Source organism: Pristiophorus japonicus, chromosome 8 (assembly GCF_044704955.1).
Source record: "Pristiophorus japonicus isolate sPriJap1 chromosome 8, sPriJap1.hap1, whole genome shotgun sequence".
Classification (NCBI taxonomy): Eukaryota; Metazoa; Chordata; class Chondrichthyes; family Pristiophoridae; genus Pristiophorus; species Pristiophorus japonicus.
Genome location: NC_091984.1, coordinates 125,721,025 through 125,737,458, shown reverse-complemented (window position 1 = coordinate 125,737,458; position 16,434 = coordinate 125,721,025). Strand labels below are relative to the sequence as shown.

At 49.1% G+C, this 16,434-nt stretch overlaps 1 long non-coding RNA gene across 1 annotated transcript in view; it reads left to right on the top strand.

Moving 5' to 3' along the window:
• Positions 1-16,434, top strand: part of LOC139268743 (uncharacterized) — an 85,298-nt gene that overhangs the window by 451 nt on the left and 68,413 nt on the right. The gene's annotated exons all lie outside the window — the stretch shown is intronic.

The following is a 16,434-nucleotide window of genomic DNA, read 5'->3' as shown; positions in this document are numbered from 1 at the left end:
CGTTAAATTTTGCACTGGCAAATGGTTTGCGTCTGCCGTTGCAAAATTCATCAGCTGGGTCCAGCGTTTGGAGCAGGGCGCTAAGGGAGGTGTTGCATGCCTCTTTTAGGGCCAAGGCCGGCTGAGCAAGGGAAAATCCCAAGCTAAAGAGCCACCCTCTCGGAGCACCATAACAGAGGCCTGGTGGGGGGGCCGGGGCGGGGGGAAGAGAGGAAACAGAATAAAAAACACCAAAAACATTCCCAATACATAGCTCATGCCACCACAAAAAATTTTTTTATAAAATACAATCACACGTACCTGAGGTCGACATTATTTACCTCACTGTGGCCACTACAGCTTGGAGCGCCCGCTTTCACAGACAGTCCCACCAGGGCGCGCTATGGAGCGCTAAGGGTCAGGCGGCAACCAAAAATTGAGCCAGTGCTGCAACCAGCGGCGTTGCACACTGGCTTGCCACTTCCGGACGGTAATGCTCCGCGCCCCGTCGATACCGAAATCTAATGTCCAAGCGGGGCACTGGAAGCTGGCCGCCCAACGCAAGTGCTTTCCGCCTTCATTTCCACCCCTCTGGGGTGCTAAGAGGGGTGGCAGAAGACCAAATTGCCACCTCCTTTATTTTATGTACAATATAGACCTTCAGTGGAATGAATGATTTTATAAAATGGTTGACTGTAGAAGGAAAGGACATCAAAGAAAAGGCCAAGCAAACTGAGCCGGTTATTTCTTTAAGCCAGTGGATCTCCATAGCCTTGCTCACATGACGTCAGAGGATACTTTTGTTTTAGGCAGGAGCATTGTACCACAAACTGCAGATTACATGATGCTGACGCTAACGTGTCTATGTGTTGGTCTGGCACTGTGTGCACTTGGTCCGTCACTTCGATCCTCACCCTTTGAGATGTGTCTGCTACACTTCCAGTATCATACTAGATAAATGTATACATTTCCTGACCACACCTTTCAAAAGGAAAAGAAAGAGTCATTTGCTAATGGCTCTTCTCATCTCTGATTGGCCTGCAGGGTTTGCCTTGGAGCAATGAAGCTCTGATGGACCTCTTGATCTGTCTGTTTACAGCTATTAGATCCGTGGGGAAGAGAAATTTGGGAGCACCCCGTTTGGGGCGCTAACTTTTAAAAGTTGAAAAATGAACACCAGATACTAATGATTTTTAACTTTTAAAAAATTGGGTGTTTGTGCTCCATAGAATCATAGAAATTTACAGTACGGAAGGAGGCCATTTCAGCCCATTGTGTCCGCACCAGCCAACAAAGATCTATCCAGCCTAATCCCACTTTCCAGCTCTTGGTCCGTAGCCCTGTAGGTTCCACCTGCCCAGCTTCATTCCCTAAAACTAAGTCCAGAACCATGCCCCCCCCCCTGTTGGGCTTGCTACATACTGGCTAAAAAAGTTGTCTTGAATGCATTTTAGGAATTCTGCACCCTCTATACCTTTCACACTAATTTTATCCCAGTTAATATGAGGATAGTTGAAATCCCCTTCTATTAGTGCCCTATAGTTTTTGCTCTTCTCAAAAATGTGCCAACATATTTGCTCTTCTATCACCCTCTCACTGTTTGGGGGTCTATTGTACAATCCCAGCAGTGTGGTCACCCCTTTTTTGTTCTTCAATTCAACTCACATGGCCTCATTTAATGATCCTTGTAACATAATCATCGTTCCTCAGAGCTGTAATTGTTTCTTTATTGAATACTGCGATCCCCCCCTTCCTCCTTTTTTATCGTCTTCTCTATCCTATCTAAATCAGGTGCTCCACTTCATTCCTGGATCGCAACAAGACACAGGCGGGGTGGTACTTGTGCAGCGCTGCATAATGGACCATGCCGCACTTCCGCGTCGGAAGGCTCCTTCCCTCCCTTAAAGGGAAGAGCCATCGCTGCAGGCTTTGCATTAGAAACACTTTCCTGGTCCCCGACGGCAGCTGTGATGCGACCCGTTCAGCCTGAGGCACTGCAGCAGAATGCCAAGCTGATGGATCGCAGCCAAAGAGGATAAAAAAAATTGACAGACACCATTACAGAAATTTTTTCAGCTACTTTGGCCAACTTGCCTTTAAGCATCGCCCCCAAAGGGCCCGGCCTCCCGATGAACGGCTCCTGCAGCTGTCGATGTTTTCAGGGGGCAGAACCAAAGTTCGGGTCCGGGGCGATGCGCATGACAATGACATCACGAGCTCTGGGTGAAGGAGATCGAGGCATAACTTCCTACCACCGCCGCAAACCTTCTGTTGAATTTAGCGGGAGTCGTTCATCCCATTGGTCATTATCACATTGCTGTTTGTGGGACCTTATTGTACAAAAGTATTTCATTGGTTGTAAAGCTCTTTGGGACATCCTGAGGTCATGAAAGGCGCTATATAAATGCAAGTTCTTTCTTTCTTTGTGGGAATGGGTTTCACTGTGATACCTCCTCCTCTGTCACAAAAACCCCATAACAATCATCATAGGCAGGCCCTCGAAATGAGGATGACATGTTTCCACGCCGAAAAGGAATGAGTTCACAGGTGTTTCAATGAAGGACCTAATATTCCGGATCCCAAACTACATCATGAAGGGTGGAAGATGCCTGTGCGTGGACTTTTTTAACGTGTGTTGGCCTTTACACCCCAGTCACCACACGGGCTTGACAGAGCTAGGTCTTGGTCCAGTGACAAGGGTTATCCAAGACAACTGGAGACCAGCTCTGCTGCACGGACCTAGTGCGCACACGCATCGCAGTGTGGGCTGGCCCGTGCTGCCTCTGGGCCCTCGCCTCTTTTAAGCCCCAAACTCACACCTCTCCTGGGTCCCGATCACATCCCTCTGTGAACTCTTGCCGCTCCTTCGCCCCGGCTTCACCGCTCCTGCTATACCTGCCCACACTGCAGTCAGCAGTCACCCTCCTACAGCAGCACGCGCTGCTCCCTGCAGTGGTATGCCACCGCATGCTACTCCCTCTAATGGCCCCGGCCTGCTGATGGTCTTGCAGACCGGGACCACACCGATTTCCAGTCTGGGCCGCCACACGTTGCTCCCTTTAATGTAAGAGAGTACAAAGGTGTTAGCGAAGGGTTAATCGAATGGGACTGCCACTGATTTCTCGTTATATTCATTTGATTGTGTTCAGTAACTTTCCCATTGGAACTGATGGCACCAGCGGGTTATTTACCCTTTGATATGAACACATCCTGTACCAAGGCCCTGGAAGGTTGCAGGGAACACCAACCTATCGGTTATTTGTTTCACAGGGACACAAGAGGTGAGACAATCTGTAATGGTGATGGTGTTGTATTGATCAGACATAAATGGCCATATGCAAATGGCACTTTACAATGCGGCATCAACCGAAAGAAATACAGCCCAGGGCGATGCAAAAGTAACACACGCAAAGGCACTCATTGTCGGAGCGCACATATTAAGATTAGCCACTTGGGTGAGGTATTAGAGAGCCATTGAATCCACACCATCAGGAGAGCAGCAAGAAGGGGAGAGCACCAAACAATAAAAAACTGATACCTAATCCACCCTTGAGCTGAAACAGGACAGTGGTGATTCCAGCAATCATATTAGGCCAAAAATTGCGGGCGAACACCTCCGACCAAAAAAAACCGAATGTACCTGGTGGTCCCGCTCCAATGAACACTTTGGGTTCATGGCTTAGCTGCACAGTCCAGAGCAGGGGCCCACGTATTCCAGGAGCCGACGCGCTTCCTGGGATCACATGGGCCTGGACCACCAATCAAAATATAGTATTCTCATTTGTAGTAATGGGAGCTCCGAGATCACTACTTTCAATGAGAATATCCCTTAAATCAAATAAAACACAAACATAAATAAAAAAAACACTTCACTTTTTTAAAATTAATCGAAATTGTATTAAATTAAATGTTTTAGAGAAAAATTTTTTTTTTTGAAATTTAAAAAGAATGTTCTAATAATGTTAAAAATAAACTTACTTTCATAGACAGGGTTTTAAATATAATAAGTAATAAAATATATTTTTTCTATCTATTAAAACTCTTACGCTGGTAAAAGCAGGCCTTACGCCTTGTGTAAATGGAATCGCCTTGAGCATCATAGGAATCCCACTCTTTGATTGGTTGACCGGGCCCACATGATCCCAGGGACGTTTGTGACTGGTCTGCGCCCCTGGGAGCCGTGGGCCTTTACATAGTCGTAGGCCTGCAAGCCCAAGAGCGGAACAGTCGGAAACTCCGGAGACACCAGGTACGTCCAGATTATTTTTCCGGTTCAGAGGTGCGTGCTTCTGGTACACCTCCAACTGCAGATTCAGAGCCATTGTTGTCTGACAAAGTGTCTATATCTGAAGTTTCTCTTCACTGATGCTGATTGTCCTGCTGTGTATTTGTAGCATTTTCTGTTTTTATTTCAGATTTTACATTTGCAGCTTTATTTTTTTACTTTTAAAAAAAATTAATGGGAATGCTGTTTGTTGATGCTCTATACGTTCAAGCAAATCACTGCACCTTGGCACCGTTAGTTAGGTTAAAGCCTCGAGAGTGTCCATCAGAGCCTGTTACTGTTTTTATCTTGCAACAAAACCATTTCTTGAAACATTTGTGAAGTAGAGGAGTCCAACTAAAGCTTATTAGTGTCATCCAACCAAAGAAAGGATCGGAGGTCACATAAACAATCGTTTTTGGCTTCTGAAGCGCTGAGCTAAGGTATGCATTTTACTGCCTCTGAGCCCTCCCCTGTGTGCAGTACAGTAATAGCTCAACTAATGTGTGACTTACATAAGGCATATATAAAGAGGGAGCCAGGCCTTTCTCTATGCCTGTTATAGTGATCGTTCATCAACCAAGGTGCTCTCCTTGTATGGCAAGCAAAGGACCCAGCTTTTTCTTGACCTGCACAAGTCTGTGTTTGCAGAAGTGACTTGCAGGGAATCAATCCTACCCTCCAAGCTTTTTACTGGAAGGTGGGCTGGGCTGGAAGCAAACCACTGTCCTGATGCATTTTTATATTGTAAGAGTGCAGCCAATGACAACCACACAGTTTTTTACTTGGACATGTAAAATGACCGACTGACCTTGTTCTGGCTGAATCGGAGACCTATGGGTCTGGTGACTGCCACATGTTTCTCCGGTTCTGCCTCTGACTGACACACTGGTAAACAGAGATGTGATATAGAGCTCCCCCTAGTGGACTCCTGCTTCACCTAGTGGACTACTGTGGTAAAGCAACTACTGATGTAAATAATAAAAGGGTCATGGGTCACACGATGACAGTTTCCAATAGAGTCATCTAGTGTAACGTGTGTGTTAGTGATGTTGTAAAGAATATATCACAAGAGAAAAATGATCCCAGCCAAAACCTGAGCAACAACATAAAACGCCCTTACTATGGAGCCAAAAAATGTAAAGTCCATTTGGATTACCAACTCATCGCTCTCTCAGGTCCCTAGGGCTGTTTAGTCTCTAAAAACTGAAAGAGTCAATCATGAACACAGTGCAAGAATATTTAGCAACCTAAGAAAGAGCAAAGTACTGAATCTCTAAGGGTTTGATTTTGTGGGCAATCCAGTTACAAATATACTGGGTGTCAGTCAGGCATGGACTCAAAATACAATCAATTTCATCTTGCAACTCCACACATGTTTGATTGACCAAACAGTACATTGAAATACATTGTTTTTTTTTCTGTGGGGAATAGTCACTGGGCTACCAACCTTTAGTCTGTTCGCTGGTGTAATAAGAAAAAGTAGTATGCTGGGATTCGATGTGCTGCCAAATGTATGCCAAGAAACCAGGGGCATCATTGCCTGGCTAGCAACTGTCTGGTGTGTACCCTCCGCACAGGTCTAGGAGTGAGTGGTGTCTGGCTCAGCTCGCTGAACCATCCTTACACTAACCAGTTCACATTAGATTTATACAAAAGCAAAATACTGCTGGAGATCTGAAATAAAAACAGAAATTGCTGGAAATACTCAGCAGTTCAGGCAGCATCTGTGGAACGAGAAAGAGTTAACGTTTCAGGTCGATGACGACATCGATCTGAAACAGGAAACCTGTTTCTCTCTCCACTGATGCTGCCTGACCAGCTTAGATTTATGTTTAGTTCAACCCTCGATTAAGATACCTAAAAGTTACTGAGTGAATGAATTAACTCTTTCTTACCAAATCATCGAGGAAGATGTCAGACAACCTATAAGACTATGTACAGGGGCAGAAATTGACCAGCCTTGCGCCTGTTTTTTTGGCGATATTTCGCCTTTTTTGGCAGTAAAAGGTACTCGCCTAAATTGGCCAAAGTTGTGCGCCAGCAGATTTGAAATACTGCTGAAAAGCGGACTGCCATTGTGCAAAACCAAATAAAATGTGACCGCATAAAATTGGCTGATTGGTGCACCTGTAGTTAGAAAGAACGGCAGGTAAAAAGCTGCGTTGCAGCCCCAGAAACAGCAGTAAATACGAAGGCCTGCAAAAAAGGTAAGTTAAAGTTTTTATTTTTTGATTCTTTTGCAATGAATACTTAGTTAAGGATCTTGTAAATGTTTTACAGTTTTTGATATTTTGTTTTATACAATGTTTTTTGTGTGTTTTCCCTCCTCGCGGGGCCTGTCTTTTTAGCGGTAATCGGCCTCGGGCTAAAGTTAGCAAGGACCACAGTTTCCACCACGATTTTTACCGTCGGGTGCATTTTGTTGCCAATTTTACCCCCTTAAAAAGTAGCAGTATTTTTAATGGTATTTTTGCTGAAAAATGCCGAAAAAAATTCGCTGTCACCAAATGACCAATTTCTAGCCCTGTATTGGTTGCAACATAGGACCACAGGAACAGGAGTAGGCCAGTCAGCCCCTCGAGCCTGCTCTGCCATTCAATGAGATCATGGCTGATGTGCGACCTAACTCCATATACACGCTGTTGGCCCATATCCTTTACTGCCTTTGGTTAACAAAAATCTTTCAAGTCGCCCCACATTCACTTCACCAATCAGAGTGACGCCTGTGCCAGAGGTTGTACCCCTCTCCTGCCAATCAGATCTGATAAATGTGGAGTCCTGTGGCTGTCATTGAGTCACTGGGGCATAGTTCTACCAGGAGCGGGACAGACATCGGGGGGAGAAAGTCGGGGCATTTGCGCCTCCCGTTACCGTCCCCCTGTGGGCGGTAATGAGGTGCAAACGAATTTTTGCCCGGGAGCGGCGCCACTACTGACTCCCACGAAATTCCGCAGGGGTTTAGCAGCGGCGGTAACCGGTAGTGCCCCGCTCCACTGCACCTGTGATGATGATGATGTCATCACCATGCGCAGTGACCCCTTTTCGCCCCGGATCAGAAATCCGTTCGCGCCACCACCACAGCAGTCTCCTTGCATTCCAGTGACTGGCCATTGCCTTCTGTAATGGCTGTGGCTTTCTGGGTGAATGGAGAGAACCCAGGGGACCCGGGGACCGGGTGACCAAGCATTCATCTGCCAAGGCAAAAGAGCAAGATGTGAAACCTGACGTCTGAGCACAAATATATAGGAATTGTAGACACAGCTAGAAATATCATATTAAAGAGACGGACATATCCAGTTGATGTACAGTCACGTTGAATATGTATGAGAGATTTAACACAAAGCTATTGGCATCTACTTAAGGTTCTATTCATACACACTGCTTTCAACAGTACATCTTTACTGTACAGGGAGATTGCACAGAAAGAGAACCTTCACGTTAAGTGTGCCAGGTATCTAGGACTGGGGTTGAGATATCTCCACTGGGAATTAATTTCACGACCTTTGGTCAAGTTAATGTTATTTTTAGTGGGACTGAGCCTTGACAATGTGCAGTTGACCTTCAGGTTTTTTTTCTTGTCACCAGTTTCAGGCGTTTCATTTGTTTTCTGCAACCCAGTGCTGGCAAGCAAAGCTTTAGCTGCTTTATTGACATGGCTTATTTTGCTCCAGACGCTCTGCGTGACTGTCGCTCGTGAGTAGATAGATAAATGAAAAGTCGTCAAATTTGCAGAGCTGTTTAGCTAAATTAAATCATTTCGATTGAGAAAATCATGTCTGTCTCCGGAGGTGAATTTTCACAGGAGTTCTACCATTTGTCTGTCCCAACATTAGCAGCCAGTTCTTACGACCATGAATGCACTGCCTCAAAAGGGTAGTGGAGGTGATATATTTTTTACCACATCACAAACACACACTACACACAAGATGTTTCCAAATGGAAACTGTCATCATGTGACTTGTCACATGACACTTCTATTGTTAAACGCCAGTAATTGCATTACTACAGTAGTCCACTAGGTGGAGCAGTAGCCCGCTAGGTGGAGCTATATTACAGTGGAAGATTTGATCGTAACTTTTGTAAGGGAATTGGATAAATAAAAGGAAAATGGCAGGGATATGGGGAAAGAGTCGCAGGAGTGGGACTAACCGGATGGCTCTTTCAAAGAGCTGGTGCAAGTACGATGGGCTGAATGGCCTCCTTCTGTGCTGTATGATTGAATGATTCGGTTAGAGATGGTGTATGAAGGTTGGCCTCCTAGCTAAGGTACCAGTGGAGCCTTGGCCGGTGCGAATCAGCACCTCCAGGAGATGACAGGAGAAAACTGAGAATAAAAAATGAGTCTCAGCATCTCGGTCACGAGGATAAAGGTGGGCTGTACACTAACCCAGAAGCTGCACCCAAACTTTCACCAGACAGTTTTGTTATTCACGCATAACTAAGATATGTTGGGGCCAAAATTCAGGCCCACCAGAAACCTGGCGCACTTACTGTTTTTTCACCACCGGGTAGGATGATCGATGTTCAGTTCTTTTCTTTTTTGTAAACGGCCAGGAAGTCGGTCATAATGTGGGCGGAAGTGCAGCGGTAAGTTCTGATGAGGGGCGGAAGTGGAGGCAGGACAGATTCTCCGTCGCTGTCACTCAACAACGGAGCGGTGGTGATGTCAGTGCACGTGTGCGTCACCACATCTCTTGCCAATGTTAAAGGGGAGAGAATCGGCGTTTATTTAGGATTGGCCACATGGGCCACCAGGGAAGGTTTCAGCCAGGCAAGTGGCCTGGCACTGAAGAGGGGGTGCAAGGCTGCCAGTTGGCAGCCCTGCCAAACCAGGGGGCACAATAGTCCGGCCGACATGGAACTCAGCCGGCAAAAAACAAAATGGTGGCCGCAGCATTGGGCCCTTGTCTGTGGAATTCTCTACCACAAAGTTGTTGAGGCCAATTCACTAAATATATCCAAAAAGGAGTTAGATGTAGTCCTTACTACTAGGGGGATCAAGGGGTATGGCGAGAAAGTAGGAATGGGGTACTGAAGTTGCATGTTCAGCCATGAGCTCATTGAATGGCGGTGCAGGCTAGAAGGGCCGAATGGCCGACTCCTGCACCTATTTTCTATGTTTCTATGTTTTTTTAATGGCCACCGCACAGCCAGGGTTCACAGAGGGAATGAAAGGTGCACCAACAGAAAAAGCTGTCGGAGGCACCACTCGGTGGGCATAAGATTTTTCGGGCTGAGTTTCGAGGGAGGTGTGGGGTCCCGCCAGTGCGCACACTGATGACGCATTCATGGCCACTCGACAGGGGCGGGGCGGAAGTGGGGACCACCAGAAAAAAAATCCTGCTTGCGACAGACATTCGACCAGAAATTGGCGGCCGCTCGACTCCGCCGCCTGGCCGCAATCTGGTGGTAACGAGCCTTATTCAGGAGGTGAATTTCAGTCCTGGTATCTATGTTAATATATGCTAATGACTGCGATGTCACATGGTGCTGGTAGCATAGGTACAAAATGGAACCCAGACAGGATTGAATTTGCAGATAAACGTATAAGAAAAAACAGTTAGAAGATGACCTTTAGGACCATCAGGTCTGCTCCACTCAGTCATATAGTAACTAAGCAACATGTACCCTCCTACATATTAAAACAAAATCTCATCATCTCCCCTGTGGTTCTCCCCTAAGTCAGCACAGACAGTACACAACCAAGTCTGCCTTTTGTGGTGGGCACTGACTTTTGTGAAGAAACTGGAGCTTTTGACCTGCGTCAAATTGGTAAAATCCTTGTTTTTGAAATAATTGGAGTTAAGCTGGAAGCTCTCTTTTCTTACTAAGCACAAGATGGAGGATAGACCCCAACCCTCTATGTGGAAACCCAGGCAGGGTCTTTGATCCACAGATTGGCTATTTGGATATATTTGCTTCAATTATTTAAAAGACATGCAAGAGGTTAAGGACATTTCATCAAGTGCTTCTATGCAAAGGAGGCACCATTGAGTCTCTGAACTGGATTGGTTGGTAGCTGTTAGGTTAAAGGTCTAACTGAGCAGGGAAAACATAATGCAATCTTTCCTAATATCTCTGGACTCCACTCAGTGGGAAGGAATAACACCTCATCTATGCACAAGCACCATAGGAGGAGTTTTAACTCCTGGCCTGGCTACCTGGGTGACACAGCGGGAGGCCCGGTCCATTTTAATGGCAGTGCCTGCCCCAAACGGGCATCCAGAGGCAACCGTCAGGTCCTCCTCCTCACCCCACAGAATTAGGTTTACAACTTACCTTTCGATAAGTTCGCGAACAGTGTCAGCCATGGCTCAGTTGATAGCACCCTTACCTCTGAGTTAGATGGTTATGGGTTCAAGTCCCACTCCAGACACCTGAGTACAAACCTCTAGGCTGACACTCCAGTGCAGTGCTGAGGGAGTTCTGCACCGTCTTTTGGATGAGATGTTAAACTGAAGCCCCGTCTGCTCTCTCGGGTTGTGGTAAAAGATCCCATGGCATTGTTTCGAAGAATAGCAGAGGAGTTCTCCCTGGTTTCCTGGCCAATATTTATCCCTCAATCAACATAACAAAAACAGCTTATCTGGTCATTGTGGGAGCTTGCTATGCACAAAGATTGGCTGCCGCGTTTCCCACATTACAACAGTGACTCCACTCCAAAAGTACTTCATTGGCTGTAAAGCGCTTTGGGACGTCCAATGGTTGCGAAAGGCGCTATATAAATCCAAGTCTTTTATTCTTTTTCAATGCCTGCACTGGTTGTTAAGCAGTTTCTACAGTGTCCACGGTGGATGCACCATTCAGTGGGCTATTAAAATGGCTTCAGAGTCCTAGATAAGCGATTGGTCTCTGATTTACACAAATCCATGAGGCATCCGCGTGAGACAAGCGGTCGCCTCAGCATCCGGCTTCAAAGTAGCAATGTGGTGGAATCAGAGCAGTAAGTGTACTGCTTAAATATTGGCTAATCTGCCCGATTTCCACAGGGCAGAGTAAGTTAAAATCCCCCCCATATGTGGTGATGTCCACAGGTGACTGCTTTTCTCCAAAATCTTGTCTGATTATTGGTCATGCAAAAAAAATCTTCTTAAGAAGACATTACAGACCCTTGTTTACTGATTCAATCTTCATTGTTTTGAACTATTTGTGCCATCAGCATCTTGCTGTGCAATTTTTTCGGCTTCTGTACAATCTTCTTACTTGTAAATAAACAGCATGATTAGTTTTGGCCTGAATGCGATAATCTGACTGGGTAGAAATTATTCCATTTTAGGGGAGACAGGGAGAGATCAGCATCCCATGTGGTTATGATGCATTACTTCATAATCAAAGAGTTCATTGTTAATGCTTGTGATACAATCTCCCATTCACAACACACACGGGCAGGTCTGGTTCACGGGGACTCGGTCTGGTTATGGAAACTGACTTTTTTGCTGTGAGCATGAATCAAAGGTGTTGGGAGAAAGCCAAATTGTAACGCTAGACCATGGGGGAGGGAGATGGGGGTGAGGAGGGGGGAGTGGGTGAGGCGAGCGTCTAAAGCTATCAACCATCCATGATGTAATGTATGCAACATTGACTAAGCTCACAGGTTTGCTGTTGAAGAGGGGTGCGCCAGGGATGCCCCATGTCTGGCCTGTTATATGCCATCTGCGTGGAGCCTTTCCTGTGCCTCGTGCGGAAGAGGTTGATGGGACTGGCTCTGCAAGGGCCGGGCGTGGAGGTCGTCCTCTCGGCTTACGCCGATGACGTGCTCCTCATGGTCGAGAATCCCATTGACCTGTGGAGGATGCGTGAGTGCCAAGAGATTTACTCGGCTGCATCCTCTGCCAGGGTCAACTGGGAGAAATGTTCCGGACTCCTGGTGGGTCAGTGGTGGGTGGACTCCCTGCCGGAGGAGCTCAGGCCTTTTGCCTGGAGCACGATCCATCTCCTTTATCTGGGAGTCTACCTTAGCACTAATGAGGAAGCCTGGCCGGCGAACTGGCAGGAGCTGGAGGCCAAAGTCACTGCTCGTCTAGGGCGCTGGACAGGACTGCTCCGAGTGCTGTCGTACAGGGGTCGAGCACTAGCTGGTGGCTGCTATGCTGTGCTGTGCTACCGGCTGGTCACTTTGACCCCTCCCCCCTGTGTTTACTGCCAAGATACAGAAGAACTGGTGAACTTCTTCTGGAATAACAGGAAGCACTGGGTCTCGACTGCGATTCTGGTCTCCCACTTAGGGAGGGCGGTCAGGCGTTGGTGTGTGTCAGCACCCAGCATGCGACTTTCCATCTTCAGACCCTGCAGAGATACCTCTACGTTGAGCCCCCTCCTAGGTGGTGTGCGCTGGCGACGTATTTCTTCCGCCAGCAGTACAGCCTCAATTATGACACGCAGTTCCTGTTTGTGAGCCTGGGGGGCATCAGGACCGCCAAGCGGGGATTGCCTGTCTTTTACCAGGGTCTTTCCTCAGGGTATGGAACAGAGTCGCCACCAAGTGCAGCTCTCCCCCGTCTGGAGCGGCGGCTGTCCTGCAGGAGCCGCTGCTCAGGTACCTGTACCTCCACCACCGAGGTTTTAGGTGGCAGGTGGACGAGAGGACTGTGGCTGGCAAGATGACCAGGGCAGGGAACTGCTCGATGGCAGAGGAGTGGGCTGGATGGCACCAGACGTGCTGGCACGGCGCCTAAAATGGGGCGACGTCCGGCGCGCGGCCAATGCCATCGAGTCGCTAAAAACAGCTCTGGGCCCTGGCTCCGTTAGGTGTGTTGAGGAGGCTCAAGCCCGTGGGGAGATCCCGTCCGAACTGACGCCCGTCCGGACAGAATTCCTCATCAACGCCAAACCCCGAAACGTTCCCCGAGAGCCGGCGCCTCACAACTTGAGCCTCGGTTAAATCCCCTCTGTGCCTTTCAGTTCTGCATGGAGGGGGTTTCCTGTACGGGCTGCTCTTGCACACTCTCCACATTGCCATCCTCGTCTGCCGTCCGGATATGCCATGGCGCACCATCTTGCCATCCGGAGGAGGCAGGTGTCCCCAGTGGAGTGCAGTCTACATGGGAGTCCTCCCACTATTTACTGGGGACTTGACCTGGAGGGTGTTGCACGGAGCAGTCCCGTGCAATAAGTTTTTAAGTCGGTTCACGGGCTCCCAGGCCGCCTGCAATTTCTGCGGTCTGCAAGAGTCCGTGTTCCATGTTTTTATTGAATGTGCAAGGTTGCAGCCCCTATTCCTCAAATTCTGGTTGCACCTCAGTCCCACACTCCTGATCTTTGGGCACCTGTGCAAAGGGGAGCAGGCAGGTCGGAAGGCCTCCTCATAGGACTGCTCCTGGGCATGGCCAAGGGGGCCATCAGCCGGTCCAAGAAGCGGGAGGTCGAGGAGATCATTCAGCCTGACTGCCTGCCTCTCTTCCGCGGTTACATCCTGTAAAGTCTTTACACAATATCACAAATCCACACAAGGCACATTCTGTGGACAAGGTCACTCCATGACCTGAATCTTTATTCACAGGACCAAGAAGTGATGACCCTGCGTGGGACCTCCCTTTAAATACCTGGATGACCAGGTGAGGAGTGTCTCCCACAAGTTCACCCCCTGTGGTCAAGGTGTGCATTTCTTACGTATATACAGTATTGCAGTGTTGTTACATAAAGGTTACATACATGACACATCCGAGCCAGGGTGTCCCTGGAGATGGAACTCGCGGTGTCCACCGGTATGCTCGCGGCCTTCTGCAAGAGGTGGGCGCCGGAGGGACTGGAGTGCATCATCAGCCCAGCAATCAAATTTTAATTTGAGGTTTTTTGACTAAAGTTTTATTTTTTCTTGTTTCTTGTGCCGGTTTTTGGGTTTTTTTTGAGGGCACTAAAACACAAATTATATAAGTGCCACCCCCCCACCCCCTTTTAACCTGGAGGCACTTATATAATTTGTGTTTTAGTGCCCTCAAAAAAAACCCAAAAAAAACAAAGGGCCACTTGAAAAGTTTTTAGAGTGTGCCGCCGCCCCCCTGCTTTACTCAGGGGGCACTTGATTACTGATATATAACAAAATAGTTGTTGTAGAGCTGTTGAGTTTTGATTGGCTTAGCCAGTCACATGATGTTCACAAGGCTCAATAAAACCCCAGCCAGTTGGGTTCAGAGGATCCATGATAAGACAGGTGAGCCCAGTGGCTAAACTGGTAATATTAAACCATTGCTAATAAACCAACTTAATAGCAATGTGTTGCTATGAATTCTTAAGCAAAGAACCCATGAAGCAAATACATTACACACATTTGCCCTGGAATCACATGTCATGAAAGATTAACCTCCAGGGCACTGCTACAAGCAACCCAGGAGAATAATCACAGGGGCTTTATAAAAATGTTGTGTTTTTAACAAAAATGTCTTTGAACAACTTTGTTTATCAGTTATAAATATATTGGACATGGAAAAATGTCTCTTGGAGGGGGTTGACAATCGGGTAATGAAGAGCCCATTCAGTTTCTGATTGGCCGTTTGAAGGCGGTGTACCATAAGGATGGACGTGGTGGGCAACCAATGGCGGGAGTACGGGGGCGGGGCAGTTGGAGTCAGGAGTGTCACGTGATGACTCCTCCAGGAATACGTCCAACCCTAGGAGTTGCCCAGCCTCCTTCACCACATATGCTCTCCCCTTGCCGGGGACTTGAGCACAGTAAATCTAGGCTGACACTCCAGTACAGTGCTGAGGGAGCGCTGCACTGTTGGAGGTGCCGTCTTTCGGATGAGACATTAAATCGACAGTGCAACAATTGTACTGCACTTTTTTTGACAAACATGTATCTGTCAAGCCCCGCCCCTGTCAAGCACCACCCCCTGTCAAGCTCCGTCCCCTCTCACCTCCCACCCCCCCCCACCGCCGCCCCCCCGCCCGGTCCGAATCATTCCCTCCACATGGTGCTGAGAAGCAGAATCTGAGGTCCCAACTCTCTTCGCCTGCTCAGGCCCCAGCCTCGACCCCCACTTTCACCCCGCCCCCACTTCGACTCTTCCCCCACCATCCCGACTCTCTTCCCCTCCATCCCGACTCTCTTCCCCTCCATCCCGACTCTCTTCCCCTCCATCCCGACTCTCTTCCCCTCCATCCCGACTCTCTTCCCCTCCATCCCGACTCTCTTCCCCTCCATCCCGACTCTCTTCCCCTCCATCCCGACTCTCTCCCCTCCATCCCGACTCTCTCCCCTCCATCCCGACTCTCTCCCCTCCATCACGACTCTCTCCCTCCCCATCACGACTTTTTCCCCCCCACCATCCAGACTCTCTCCCTCCGCCACCTCCACTCTCCCTCCCCCCGACTCCCTCCCCCCCATCCTGATACTCTTTCCCCCCCCCCCATTCCGACTCTCTCCCTCGCCCCCCAACTATCCCTTCCCCCCATCGACTCTCTTCCCCCCTGACCTCTCCCTCCCCCCAACTCTTCCCCCCCATTGACTCTCTCCCCCCATCCGACTATCTCCCTCCCCCCTGACTCTCCCTTTCCCCCGACTCTCCCTCCCCCCTGACTCTCTCCCTTTCCCCCGACTCTCTCCCCCCCCAACCCGACTCTCTCCCCCCGCTCCAGACTTTCTCCCTCCCCCCGAATCTTTCCTTCCCCCCAATCGAATCACTCTCACCCCCCAACTCTCCCTTCCCCCCGACTCTCCCTCGCCCCCTGACTCCCCCCCGACTTCTCTCCCCCCCGACTATTTCTCCCCCCATCACCCCCCCCCCAACTCTCTCTCCTCTCACTCTCCAACCACCAGCCCCCCCCGCCCCTCCCTCCCGGGCTCTCTCCCCACCCACTTTCCCCCCCCCAGATTCTCTCCACATCCCCCCCCCCCCACCCCACCCCCCAGACTCTTTCTTTCACTCCCCGGACTCTCTCTCTCTCCCGCCCCCAGATTCTCTTCCTCCCCCAGACTCTCTTCCCACACCCCAGACACTCTCCTCCGCCAACCCCCTGCACTGGACTCTGTCCCCCCCCCCCCCCAGGACTCGCTCTCTCCCACCCCTGGACTCTCTACCCCCCCGGAGTCTCTCTCTCCCGTTCCCGGACTCGCTCCCCCCCCGACTCTCTCCCCCCCCCGACTCTCTCCCCCCCCCGACTCTCTCCCCCCCCCGACTCTCTCCCCCCCCCGACTCTCTCTCCCCCCCCGACTCTCTCTCCACCCCCGACTCTCTCCCCCCCCCCCGACT